The sequence below is a fragment of the Sipha flava genome, unplaced genomic scaffold, assembly GCF_003268045.1.
Source record: "Sipha flava isolate LNK unplaced genomic scaffold, YSA_version1 521_pilon_pilon, whole genome shotgun sequence".
In the NCBI taxonomy this organism is placed as follows: domain Eukaryota; kingdom Metazoa; phylum Arthropoda; class Insecta; order Hemiptera; family Aphididae; genus Sipha; species Sipha flava.
Genome location: NW_020273477.1, coordinates 484,632 through 498,373, shown reverse-complemented (window position 1 = coordinate 498,373; position 13,742 = coordinate 484,632). Strand labels below are relative to the sequence as shown.

The 13,742-nt window shown below is 26.3% G+C and overlaps 1 protein-coding gene across 2 annotated transcripts in view; it reads left to right on the top strand.

The window, feature by feature from the left end:
• LOC112690814 (guanine nucleotide-binding protein G(I)/G(S)/G(T) subunit beta-1) overlaps positions 1-13,742 on the top strand; it is a 44,263-nt gene that overhangs the window by 14,456 nt on the left and 16,065 nt on the right. Inside the window, exon 1 of one of the 2 annotated variants that reach the window (XM_025564910.1) lies at positions 13,150-13,420. The exons of the other annotated variant lie outside the window; for it this stretch is intronic. The gene's annotated coding sequence lies outside the window, so the exon portion shown is untranslated. Of the gene's footprint in view, positions 1-13,149; positions 13,421-13,742 lie in introns of those variants that run through there. 2 annotated transcript variants of the gene reach the window in all.

Below are 13,742 nucleotides of genomic sequence, written 5' to 3'. Positions count from 1 at the left end.
CTTGTATAAATATATTATATTTTATAACATACTTATTAATAATAAAATCATTCAAATATTCGAATGTATAATTATATTGAAATAAATCACCTTTATAAATTCTGTTTTATTTGTTACTTTTAAAGTAGCTACTAATTTGTATAGTTGTGTTGTATAGGTATCTAATATACTAATTATTTATTATAAGTTATAATTTTTATAAATAATTCTGTAATAACCCGAAAATAAAAAATAAAAAAAGTAATTTAATATTTAATGGGGTGATGTTATGAGGGGGTAAGTTTTTTATAATATATTATGGGTTGTTACCTTCCTCCTTATTTAAGGGTGGGCTCTCGGAGTTGTAAAGGTTCTAGAGCCGATCAACGCAACTGGACAGTCTGCCAAGCACAATAAAGTATCACTTACTTGTTTTCTGTAGATATTCAGATGTCGATGAGCTGTACGCTTGCAACTATAGCAGGAGTGTAACGAGGTTGATAAGAGACAAACGCAGGATTTAATGCACTAAAGATGGACACTCTTCAACACTCGTACGGAGAACTTAAATCGAACGAATGAAATTAAAAGTTAAACAATCGCATACAAACACTCTTTCGTTAATCTTACAATTGGTGCGAATGCACTGATAACCTAAGATCAAGAGTTCTGGGGAGAGTTGTGTGTCCCTGTTTGACGTTTGGCAGCATGGACTTTGGACTGGTCCTTTGAAGATTTTACATACTTAGGATGTCAATGGTCTTTATTGTTCGATTTGTGTTGTCCGTTCGGGTATCGAAGGAACCGTTATTTATTTTTTAAAATGGTTTAAAATCACAGAATTTACATTATTATAAAATATTTATGCAGTCTTTTACAATCGAATGATGCACATCATTACAATAATTGTAAAGAATTATTCTTATATTTTTAACACAATAAATAATATATATTACATAGAAATTATGTTTAAATGTTTTTGAAGGGATGTTTTATATAAAATTAAAAGACTCAATTTTCGATATTTCATTTTCAAAATTCATAAAATCGTTTTGCATTTTTTGTTTTTTTATTTCACTTTTTTTGACTTGTGAATAATTGGTATAATAGATTAAAATATCAAAAATCTAATCCTATACGTTAACAGATCCGACTCTCCTCTTCAAATTTTGTTGGAGGGTTTTTGCTCTAAAATCAGTCAGTCAGTTGTGTTTTTGGAACTGAAAAAATAAGTTTTTACTCACTGCCGCGGCTGTCACGTCAATGCGCTAATGCAGAGGTCTCCAACTTATGGCCCGCGGGCCAGATCTTGCCCGCCAAGCAAATTAATGTTATTTGTAAGGAAAAGGTTGCCGTTTTGAAAGATAACAATATTCGTAGACATTTTTTATTTACCTATAATGAGCTGTCTGGTAAGCTACGATCAGATAAAATTTTAAATTTTAAAACAAAATTTACTAACTCAACAATCAGTGCCGGATTTAACCATTGTGCCGCTTTAAGCACTAAATAAATTGCCGCCTTTTAACATAAACATTTTTCTAGTCTAAAAAATTTTATTAAAGCATATAATTATAGTTTTTTCCTTTATTGCTTAACATTTTAATGATGTTAAATAAAAATATAAAGCTGTTATAAAAATGCACACATACATTCACATGAAAAATTTAATTATAAAAATATGATAAAAAATATAATGATAAAAAACATGGTAATAAAAAATGCTTAAATAGTTAATTTTTAAATTATATTCAAAGCTAAATATTTAGTACCTAGTACCCATCGGCTTTAATAAAATAAAACATTTTATAATTACTTGTATTTATTTTAGTTCTAATTACATACATAATAAAAATGTAATGTTAAAAATTATTTGCCGCCCTAAGCACTAGCACTAGCACTAGTTTATAGTGTTTACTGGGAAATACGTCACTGTCAAAAATCAATTTTTACAAAACGGTTACGTCTTAATGAGTCTCTTGTAAAAGCAAATTTTCAAGTGGCTTTTACTTTGGCGACATCCGGTAAACCTTTTACTGACGGTGAGATCGTAAAAGATTGTATTTTGAAGACAGTTGAAGAAATTTATCCAGATAAATTAAATTTATTCACTTTTGTTAGCTTATCAGCGAATACAATTGCGCGACGTACCACAGATCTCAGAATTGATATTATTCTTCAGTGAAAAGACACTGCTAAAAGTTTCAAGTATTTTTCAATTGCCTTGGATGAATCTACCGACTCTTCGCATTTTGAGTAGGTGCTTTTATTTATCCGTGGGATCGATTATTTTTAAAATAACAGAAGAATTGGCTTCAATCCACTCAATGCAAGATACATGTACTGGTGATAAAAATTATCTGAGAAGGTAAAAAAAACTATTTTTGATTTGGGCATTGATTTTAAAATTGTAAAAGGTGTACTACTGATGGAGGGCGCAATATGCCTGGAACTCATAAAGGTTTGGTTGGAAATGTTTGTAAAGCTGTATTGGAAACTGGAGTAACAAAACCAATGGCTGTTTACTGCATTATCCATCAACAAACTGTGTGAGGAAAATGCTCCAATATCTGAATTTATGAATGATATTGTGCAGAATGTAAATTATATTCGAAAAAGCGTTCTCAGTAACCGTCAATTTAAGAACTTTCTGGCTGATATTGAAAGCGAGTACCCAGATATTCCCTATCATTGTGAAATTTGTTGGCATATCCGAGGTAAAGTCTTGAAAAGATTTTTTCATCATGTTCAGAAATCGACATATTTATGAAGATAAAAAACCGCGTTATTGCTGAATTAGCTGATTAGTCATGGTTATGGAAACTAGCTTTTCTCGTTGATATAACTCAATTCCTGAATAATTTAAATTTAAAATCTTCAAGGAGTAAACTCATTTCAGATCTATACTCATACATCAAAGATTTTTAATTAAAATTAACTCTATTCACAAAGCAATTTAAAGAAAAAAAATCTTTATTTTAAATCCTACTTTCCAACTTGCAACAAATTCAAACTTGAAAATGATGAAAACTTTCCTACCGATTTTGCTATTGGGGTTATGAATTATTTAAAAGAGTAGTCCTAGGCCCGGTTTAGAGATTTTAAAAATGCAGAAAACCATATTCGAATTTTTTCAAAATCCATTTTCCGTATAAATAGAAACTTAACCTACGAATCTTCAGCTAGAAGTTATCGAGCTCACATCAAACAATAATTTCAAAGACTATTTTAATGAAAATAGTCTTCAAAAATTGTACTCAATATTGCCAGAGAAGTCATTTCTAAATTTCAAAAAACATGCACGTGAAATGATGTCAATATTTAGCTCCACATACTATGTGAGTAGACGTTTTCAAAAATGAAACACGTTAAATCCAAGAACAGAACTAATTTAAGTGATGAACATTTACAAGCGATGCTGCTAATTGGAACCACAAAATTTGATGCAAACTATCAAGACATTTTAAAAAGTAAGCAATTCCAAATTTCTCATTAAAAATTTAACTTATGCATATTATAAAAAAAAAATACATTTTGAGTTATAAAAATGAAAATAAATTATATAAATAAATGTACATTTTTCTAAATAAATCTTATTTATTTTTTAATTTCATAACCTTTATATTTCTTTAAAAATGTTATCCCGCTATGTCTAAAAATATTTTAGATCTGGTCTGCCGTAAAAAAAGGTTAATGACCGGGTAATGCATGGTCGCGGGTAGCTTAATAAATCAAGCATAATTTTATTTTATTTCATGTACATAATAATATGAAAATAATAGGTATATATAAAAATAATGCAAGGACGTGCGGAAGCGCCGACCGCCGATAACAGACCGACTGGTTTTTACCTGCTGTCGCGCGTGAATATCAGAGCTAGGAAGGGACAAATGCTGCCACTAGAAACAAGGGCAGCACATGACGGCCGTAATTCATCCATTTTTTTTTACTGTAAAAATGCCAATTTTTTTTCCGATAATACGGTTTACAGAATGATTTTGGAGAAAAATACATTTATTAAAAGTTGTAGAGAAGAGTTATAACGGATGACGTATAAGATTCCATATTTCATTCTCAAAATCGATAAAATCGTTTTGCGTTTCTGTTTTTTTCACTTTTTTATTTGTCAATAATTGGTATAAAAAAGTTATTAAAAGTCTAATATGTCACTTGATATAACTCTCCTCTACAACTTTTATTTAGATCCAGTTCATAACTTGTATAAAAGCTATATGGCAATCGCGTATACGTCTGATTTATCCTAATGACGCCACTGGTAATGGAGTACCTAATATAATAGTCCGTTTTCCGTTAATAAATGATAGGATAAAATAACTAATATGAAAACAAATCTGAACATTTGTAATTCAGATGATAAATAATTGACTTTTAAGTATTATTATGTAACGTAATATACCAATAGATTAAGTTAGTACATAATGTAATTATAGTTATGTGGTATATCCTCTCCAGCCTCTTATTTCCTCTGGTTGTGTTGTGTTCGAGAGGTCGGTAGCAGTAGGTTTTCTCGTAATCAGGAGTGCCTACCGCCCTCTCAATGGTTTTGTTAATGGTGGGGAGTCCGATCAATCTAAAAGCTCATGCGTGTAGCGCCCGTCAAAGACGAACTTGAATCGGCAGTAGTACCGGTGCCCGATTTTTTTTTATATTATATATTATTGTGACTGCGATTGGATTCAGCATGATGCGATAATATGCTTAATTTATTAAACTAAACTTATGTGGAGCACCGATAACCGGTTCGTTTATAAAAAATTATTGTTATTTTTACAGTTTTGGAAAATTATTACAAATAGGTACTGATTTTTATTTTAAATATTTAAAAAATTGATAACCATAAATCGCCTCTAATTACCTTAATATAATAATTTGTAATCATATTTAAAATATATGCATATTTTTAGCTACGGTGGATAGGAAAATGATTTTGGAGTCTTATACGCGTAACTTATGTATGTGATTATATTTGTACTTTTAAAAATTAAAATAAAAATTGTATGAGGTTGAATATAAATAAATATATTTTAACTTTGAAAATCCGATAAGACACGGGTTCAGAACTTAGTCTTCGTTATGAAATATAGTCGATTGTGTATACATAATAATTTTTAAAGCAACAGTACTTTTTTGCATTGAAAAAACAAATTTTGAACAAAGGCAGTGTGAAGTATTTATTTTATATATTCATAAGAGAGTTTAATGTGGATTTATAATTTAAAAAATTGTTCGAAAATATTATTGTACCCATATGTCCTGTATTATAGAGAATCATTTTTTCAGACATGTTCTGGCTGGTGTCTTAGCCATAATTAAAAACTAGATACATTATTTATAATTTTTTTTTTTTTTTTTTTTTAATATCTTGTATTAATTATACATTTTATAATAAATGTTGAGTTCCTCTTCATTCATTGGTACTATAAATTTAGAGTTCAAAAATGTTATCTCAACTATTCCAAAGAAAAAGTAGAACATATATTTTTTCCAATACTTAAATTGTATAGTATTATAACATTAATTTAAAGGGAACAAAAAGTAATAATGCAATTATATTACATTTGTGAATAATATGAGGGATTAATTACAATACTAATAAAAAATACTTTTCAAAATTTAAGTATATTCTATTAACTAAACTAATCACTTTAATATAATAATATAGCTAAGATCATCGGAGGTCTAAAATAGCTCAAATGTATTCCATTTATAAAATTAACTGAAAATTTAAGCTGTAATACATTCCATAGTCATAAATTACTATTAATAAAACATAAAATTAAAAAAAAAAAAAAAAATAGATTTTTAATAATATAATCAGTAAAAAAATCATGTCTGTTATAATTTAATTTACAAATAAAGAATCTATAGTACTTAAGACTTTTTTGGATGTTTAATTATTATTACCTATTATTATGTAAAATATAATGAATTACGTAGTTACCTTCTTATCGATCATAGATTTAGATAAAACTAAATGGTCGATTTGATGAGACTGTAAATCTTACAAACTTGAACTATCTGGTTTAAAGTACGTGAATTAATTATAATATTACATATCGTCGTCCGCGGGAATAAATCACTATATGAAAAATTACCAAATTGAGGTTTTGGCATCACTAAATTCAGAAAAAAATTATCTTGAATATGAATAAAACTCCTGTGTGCTATCTTATTTCCATGTTTAATGAAATATAAATTAAATAATCTCCCTTGTGTAGGGCTAATCATAAACGTTCCTGGAATACCTCCAATTAGAGATGGGCAAAAAGTTTGAAACATCGATGTTGGTGATCGATATTTTCGACAAAAACATCAATGTTTAAAAAAATCGATGTTTACCTTAATAAGTTTTAAGAAAATTGTATCTATGTTATATTTATGTATGTTATGTATAAATTGTAAAATGTTTAAATAATTACGTTATTTAAACATCGAACTTCGGATTAGAAAAAAATTGATTTTTTTTTTTTAATACATCTCAATAAAAACATCGATGTAGTTTTTCGATATATCGAACGAAAACATCGATGTTTTTAAAAAACTATGTATTTTTCCCATCTCTATCTCCAATGTAAATACTTAAGCTCCTATGTGTATGAAGTTTTTAGAAAAATGTATAAATACGTCCTATGTGAATAAAAATATGATTGGCAATCACATTGGATTCAATCCTAACTTTGAGGTATTATCGTTTGTGTATAGGTTAGTGTCGCGGGGCGACTGATAGATAAATAACTGTTTTGTCTCAATTGAAAATAGCGTTTTTTCACATAGGAGATTTATTTCCACAGGCGACGATATGTACTTTATAATATAATTCAATTTTTAACTTGTATTTTGTACAAATTAAAATAATACAGGAAAAAAGTAATAAATATTTGGATAAATATCTTTTTTTTTCTGGCATTTTATTTTTAAAAATATTCAGATTTAAGAAATTTCTATACAGATTTATATTTAAATGATTCATAATGATTTATCAAAATCATATTTTGCTATTGTTGACCTGTTATAAATTCATTACTATAAGTAATGATGCAGTTATCTATCTCATAATATCTCATCTATTCAACCGATTTACCTAGGATCAATTTACCAAAATTGGGTCGCGACTGTCGACCAGTTCCATTAGGCAGTATTATGATCATTTATAATACCATATTATCTCATATTTTTATCATTTTTTTTTTTTTAGTGTTGGGAAGGGTTAGGTTATGTTATCAACAAACAGTAAATTTGTGGGTCACCAATACAAAAAGATTGGGAATCACTGCTTTAGCTATTTATAGACAAGATCAGGGGTCTCCAACCTACGGCATGTGGGCCGGTTCTGGCCTGTCAAACTTTTCAAACAAACTTGTCAAGTTTACTCATACTTTGTTTGTATTATTCCAAATCTGAAAAATTAAGCTCTTGAAATTATTTCAATATTTAGCTTCACTTACTTATGTGAACAGAAATTTTCAAAAAATTAAATCCATCAAACCATAGTATAGAACTAACTTTGCGATGAACATTTACATGCAACATTGTTGATTTGAACAATAGTTTAATGCAAACTATCAAGAAATTTTAAATTACAAGCAAATTACAAAAAACTAGTCATTAAGTAATTTATTCTTTTCTTAATGAAACACAATTTGAATTATAAAAATAAAAAAAATATATACATTTTTCTAAAATCTAATTAAATTATATTTATATTTCATTATCTATTTCTCTAAAAATGTTTGGCACTCCGTAAAAAAATTAAAGGCGGAAACCCTGGACTTGGTCATATTTATTTTTAAGAATTTTAGGTAAAGAGTGTGATTCAAGTTATACTGTATTCGATTTACAATTATGTTTTTTAACTTTAACTGTTGTTGAAAATGTGACTAAATTATATGATGGGTTTTAATAATGAACTCAATAATTCAAAATTCTCAAAAATATATTCCTCTTGTAATTCCTATTATATTAAATAATTAAAAGACTTGAATTATTTTATTTCCTTTATTTTTACTGTATAATTTTTTATTAATAAGCAACTATTATTCTTAATCAATTTATGTATTTACTTCACTTAAAATTTTTGTTTACAAATCATACTTATTATTATTTTTTTATTTAGTTTTGTATATTTATTTTTTATTCTGAAATAATATTTTTCTGAAAACTTTAATATTTTTAAAATCAAACTGATTTATAATTATTTATAATTTTAAATCGGTGAGTATTATAAGTTTAAATAAGCAGAGAGAGATGCATCTAAATATTTGACAGGTAATCGTTCAACTACTCATCTAAACATGTTTTTATAAATAATTATTTATTGATTTTAATTTAAATTTCATCCATCATTATATTTAGAAAAAATATTCTGCTTTAAATTTACTATTGAAAATATTCCATTTCAAAAAAGTAAAAACTTAAAAAACTCTTGTTTACATAAATACATACGTAATATATGATCAAAAACAATATTTTGTCAAAATATAAATAGCGATGATAAATTATACAAAAATAGTTTTTCTATATCATTTAAATTGTCTGACATATGTCTAAGTTTTTCTTGTTAAAATAAATCACATATATGTAGTTAAACTCATCTCAGATGGACCCTAAAAACTTGGAAACTTATCTCTGGTAGGAATTTGATTTTATTACAATAAAAATTTTACTATGAATGTTGTACTTATTGGTTAAACTCAAAATTTGTTAAATGGTTTATTCCTTTCGTCTTAATTGATTATGTCAGTCTTACTGTAATTAAATTTACAAATGTTGAGTTTACAAAAAAATTGTATTTAATGAATAGATATAACTTTTTCATTCTGTACAAAACACATTGGCATATATTGTAGTAGATATCATGCACTTTATAACTTTTGTTATCGTGGTAAATTGTTGGTCAAATTATACAATAAAATATTCTTTATGGTTTAAATGTAAAGCGTGTTTATAACTATTGTTTTTAGTAAAATTATTTTTGAGTAATTATTTTATTTCCTAGTTTGTTTGAGATAAACAACAATAAATAATCTAGCATAAAGCTTATCGTGAAAAAAAAAAAATTTCGAATGTTAAAGGAATGTGTTATACATTTTGAAAATAACATATTTTGTAATAGTTTAATTTTAACAAATTACTATATTATTACATTTTGATTTTTTCTTTAAATTTAAAAACATACCGATTTTGAGTTATTAAATGTTTTCCCAAGTTTGTAGTTTTTAGTTTTCTTTTTAAGACGACATTTATGGGTGTTATCAGCTACATCGTAGGTATTCCATTAGATCAGCGGTTCCCAAACTTTTTTTCCGCGATACCTTTTTTTTGGACCAATTTAGCCACGGTGCCCTGCTATGGATAACATGAAAGACAGAACAAAATAAAAATACTCACTGATAACCAATTTTATTAATTTTATTGAAATTTAGCTAAATTATAAATTAATGGATTTTTAAACTTATGAAATAAATAAATAAAAATTATTGTTATGATCATAATTATTACATAAAAATATTATAAGGTTAAAATGAGAATGTCCGAATATTCAATAGAAAATATATTCGCTATAACGTTTTTACGAGAATAATAAGGAAAAAATATTCTATACATTTTAAATTATTTGTTATGGACCATAGGCCACGGTGCCCTAAAGAAGTGCTCGCGGTTCCCCTAGGGGCACCGCGGTGCACGGTTTAGGAACCGCTTCATTAGATAACTCTATCGGCGGACATTCGCTATTCTAAACGAATACCAAATAGTCACACAATACCTTAGAATACTTAATTGCTAATATTTCATATTATTAATAATAAGTCTAATAAGTTACATACCTTTCGTATATTTTTGAATAAATATTTAATTAATTTTTTTTTTATTATTATTCTATCAAGTTAGAATTTGAATAATTTATAAGCACAGAATTAATTAATCTTTAATTTATTTTTTGATATAAGGTTAAGTGTGGTAAGTTTGATAAACGGGGGGAGGGGGGGTTAGTGTAAAACCAGATGTTATCATGATCAGTATTTAATCTGTTAATATTAAAACTAGAAATTTGTTTAGTGATTTTGTATTAGATATTTCAATATAATTGACAGTACTGTACTAGCATTTAACGTGCTGTTATCACAAAATATATTTTATTTACAAAAGCATGTCATATTTTTCAAAAGAAATGTATTTTCAAATTTTATTTTTGTCAAAATTAACGATAAATTTTGTACCCAAGAGAAGGTAAAATAATTTATGTTATGTTTACTTTAAGATTCGCATGTCTGTTTATCATATTTGACATATTTTTACGTTGTTTTTTTTCGATTATACACTTTCCCCAGTAAAAATACATATCGGGCAAGAGTAAAATCGTAACACGGGGAAAGTGTGACATTGATGTCACAAATACCCCATTATATGATATTCATTTAAATTTAAACTAAGTACTTAATTATTTAAGTAATAATTAAGTAAATTTTATTAATTAGTCAATTGCTTAGGTGAAAATTCTACGTTCGTATGTTAGGAAGAGCTCCCGTACTACCAATTACTCCAATAATGATTTAAAGACACTTTGTAGATAACATAGTAGCAGATAGATTAATTTAGAGTGCTGCATCAAAAATATATAATATTCCTAGGCCAACTTTGTATTCACATTTCAAAGGAGTATGAGGTATGAAATTGGAGTCAATGGAAAGGGCTACTGTTTTATTATCTGATTTTGAACACCGTTTATCCGAATCATTAAAGATTATGGAAAAGTATGGTTATGGTTTAAGTCGTCAAAAATTATTAAATTTAGTTTGAAATTTTTTAAGTACTTATTGCAATAAGTAAATTAATTGCTAAGTTACGAGTATATATATACTAAAAAACGTTTGAAAAAATGTGATTATTATATTAAAACCTTACTTATTTTTTATTGATATTTAGATTGTCAATTTTTAATTTATTGTAAGAAAAGTTAAAAATATTTTATATTTACTTATACTTTATAACACTTATTATAAGTAGGTAATCTAAAATAAGTGTTTAAAACCAAATATTTCTTCGTACTAATTAAATTGTAAAAATAAAAATTGTTTTGTTGTATCAATTATAAATTCTGAATAAGTTGAAAATTATTTTGTTCTTATTATGTACCTACTTAATTAATTTATCTGTTTAATATGGGTAAGTAATTTAATTTAAATAATGCTCTATCAATTCTTAACGAATCAAGATATTTGAATAAAACAAGAATCAAATTAAAGATTATTTTTATCTTTGTTATTCACTAGCCCCATAAATCATTATATACTAATAGAAAAAAAATCCGATTTTGCTCTTGCCTTATGAAAAGGGGAAATTATTCCTAAGTGAGTGATATAACTATTTTGACTACAAATTTAAATGATTTATATTTAGAGGTATTCATCATGAAACAATAATAATTTATTGGGTTAATCGACTTACTCTGAATTGTTTTTCCAGTTACATATAATTATATACTTTTTTAATCTGAACTTGACAACTATAGTTATAACTAGGGCTCGGATTTAAATGCCCTAAAAATATCGAAAAAATGCCCTTTCAAAAAATGCATTTATGACCTAAAAACTTTAAAAAATGCCCTAAAAATATCAAAAAATGAATAATTTATTAAATAAATTCAAATTAATATTAAAAAATGAGTAAAAAATGAAATTCTATTTTCATTACACTACAAAAAATAAAAAAAATTAAAATAAAAAATTGAATTAAAAATTAAATTACATATTTGAATTGCACTGTACGATTAGTATTTTTTTTAAGTTTTGGAATTTGAATGATCGACGATTATCTGCCAAAAAGTTTTTATATACTGAAAATCATCTCTCAGTATCAACTGAAGTTAGTCATAATACGAAAAATAGGTAAAAAATGTCCTAAAATATAAAAAAATACATTAAAAACGTCAAAAAATGCTTTAAAAAGTATAAAATCCGCTAATAATGCAAAAAAATGCAAAAAATGTCCCAAAAAATGTTTGTGGGTAGAACACGGAGTACCTGAAATAAATTTGTAGTTTGGAAAGCATCGCGTAAGACATCCCAAAAAAAAAGATGCAAATGCATTGAAATCCGAGCCCTAGTTATAACTATAGAATAATTTAATATTAAAATTTTAAACTGCCAAAAAAAAAATTATATTTATCAACATTTTATTCATTGTCATGAATGTGTGGTGTAAATATAATCGTTAATGTAAAAAAAAATGAATACCCAGTTGTTAGAACATTCGTTAATATTTATAATAGTCCATTTATTATTTTATTAATAAATCAATAAAGTTTTGATGTTGATACTGCGTTTGTGTTTTTTATTGATTACATATATTTGAAATAGATAACTTTTATGATTAATTACAATTAATTAAAGGTATAGCTGTATTATAAATTTTAAATTTGTTCAATTAATTTTTTTTTTATATTTTACCTAGATTTTCTTGTTGAAAATATTTATTATTGGAGCTAAACATTACGTTGATATTATTAAAAAAGTATGATCATATATTATATAGTAGACACTGATAATATTTGAGTAAATTTGATCATGCTCGTCTGAACTAAAACAAAGGGCGTATAGTTGATATTAATGGTAATAAAAATTACAACATGGCATTTGCTTTTCGGTATTCAAAACTGATCGACTACTAATTGTATTAAAGTTTATGAAATTTATTTTTAAATATGCTTTTTTCGAGATTTTTTTAATTAGTTAAAAAACATTGATCCATTTAACAATAATTTTTCTAAAATTTTTAATATTTACACATAACATTGGATGTATTGTGATTGAAAAAATATGTTTATTGAGTTGACCGTTGAATATGTTATTTTATTTTATAACCTTAACGTGGGAGAATAAATAGGAAATAAATGTTGAAAGTAGGGAGAAGGCATTATGAACGCGAGCGTGATCGGCGCTGTGAAAGTCTCTCCTAAAGCCCTAGCGTGCTACGATGGAACTTTACATCCGCGCGCGACAGGCAGTCAGTTCGGTGTTGGGCGTGGTTCGCATAGGAATGAATACATCGGCAACCGAAACCGATATTTTTAATAATTTTTTTACTTTCTTACTATAATATTTGATTATAAGTGAACATATCGTTTTTATTATTCAATTATATAGTTGTGTATTACTTAATTTTAATAGACTGTTCGATATTTCAGTATATTTTTTAATTTATTCGTTTATGATAATTGTATTACAATGTTGATAGGGGAGTTGTGCGTTGACGGTGCGTTACTAGTGTATACAAGATAAATCCCTAAATCTTACAGTGTTAATTTTTATATCACAATGGCTAATAATCGATAATAAAAAGTGCAGTTGGATGTTTTCGTCCTACCGATTCACCTGACGGATACATTCATGTCTTGACCTTAAATATATTATTTTATCTTTAGGTGAGTATCATCAGTAATAATATAATTCTCAACTTGTATGGTATCTTATCAGCTATGGTGGTATATAAGAAAATAACGAGTATTTTATGTATTCATAATAATTTTTATGAAAGAACATCAGCTTATGCATGTATTACACATCTGCTTGGCTGCTTAAGCTATAACTTTAATAGTAAATTATGAAATTTTATAAAAATATAATTTGATGAAAACTATCATCGAATATTTCATCTAATATTACTATTATAATTTATAATAGAATACTAATTAATATGATTAATAAAAATGATTTATTTGAATCAAATAAATTCAAGTATTTTAT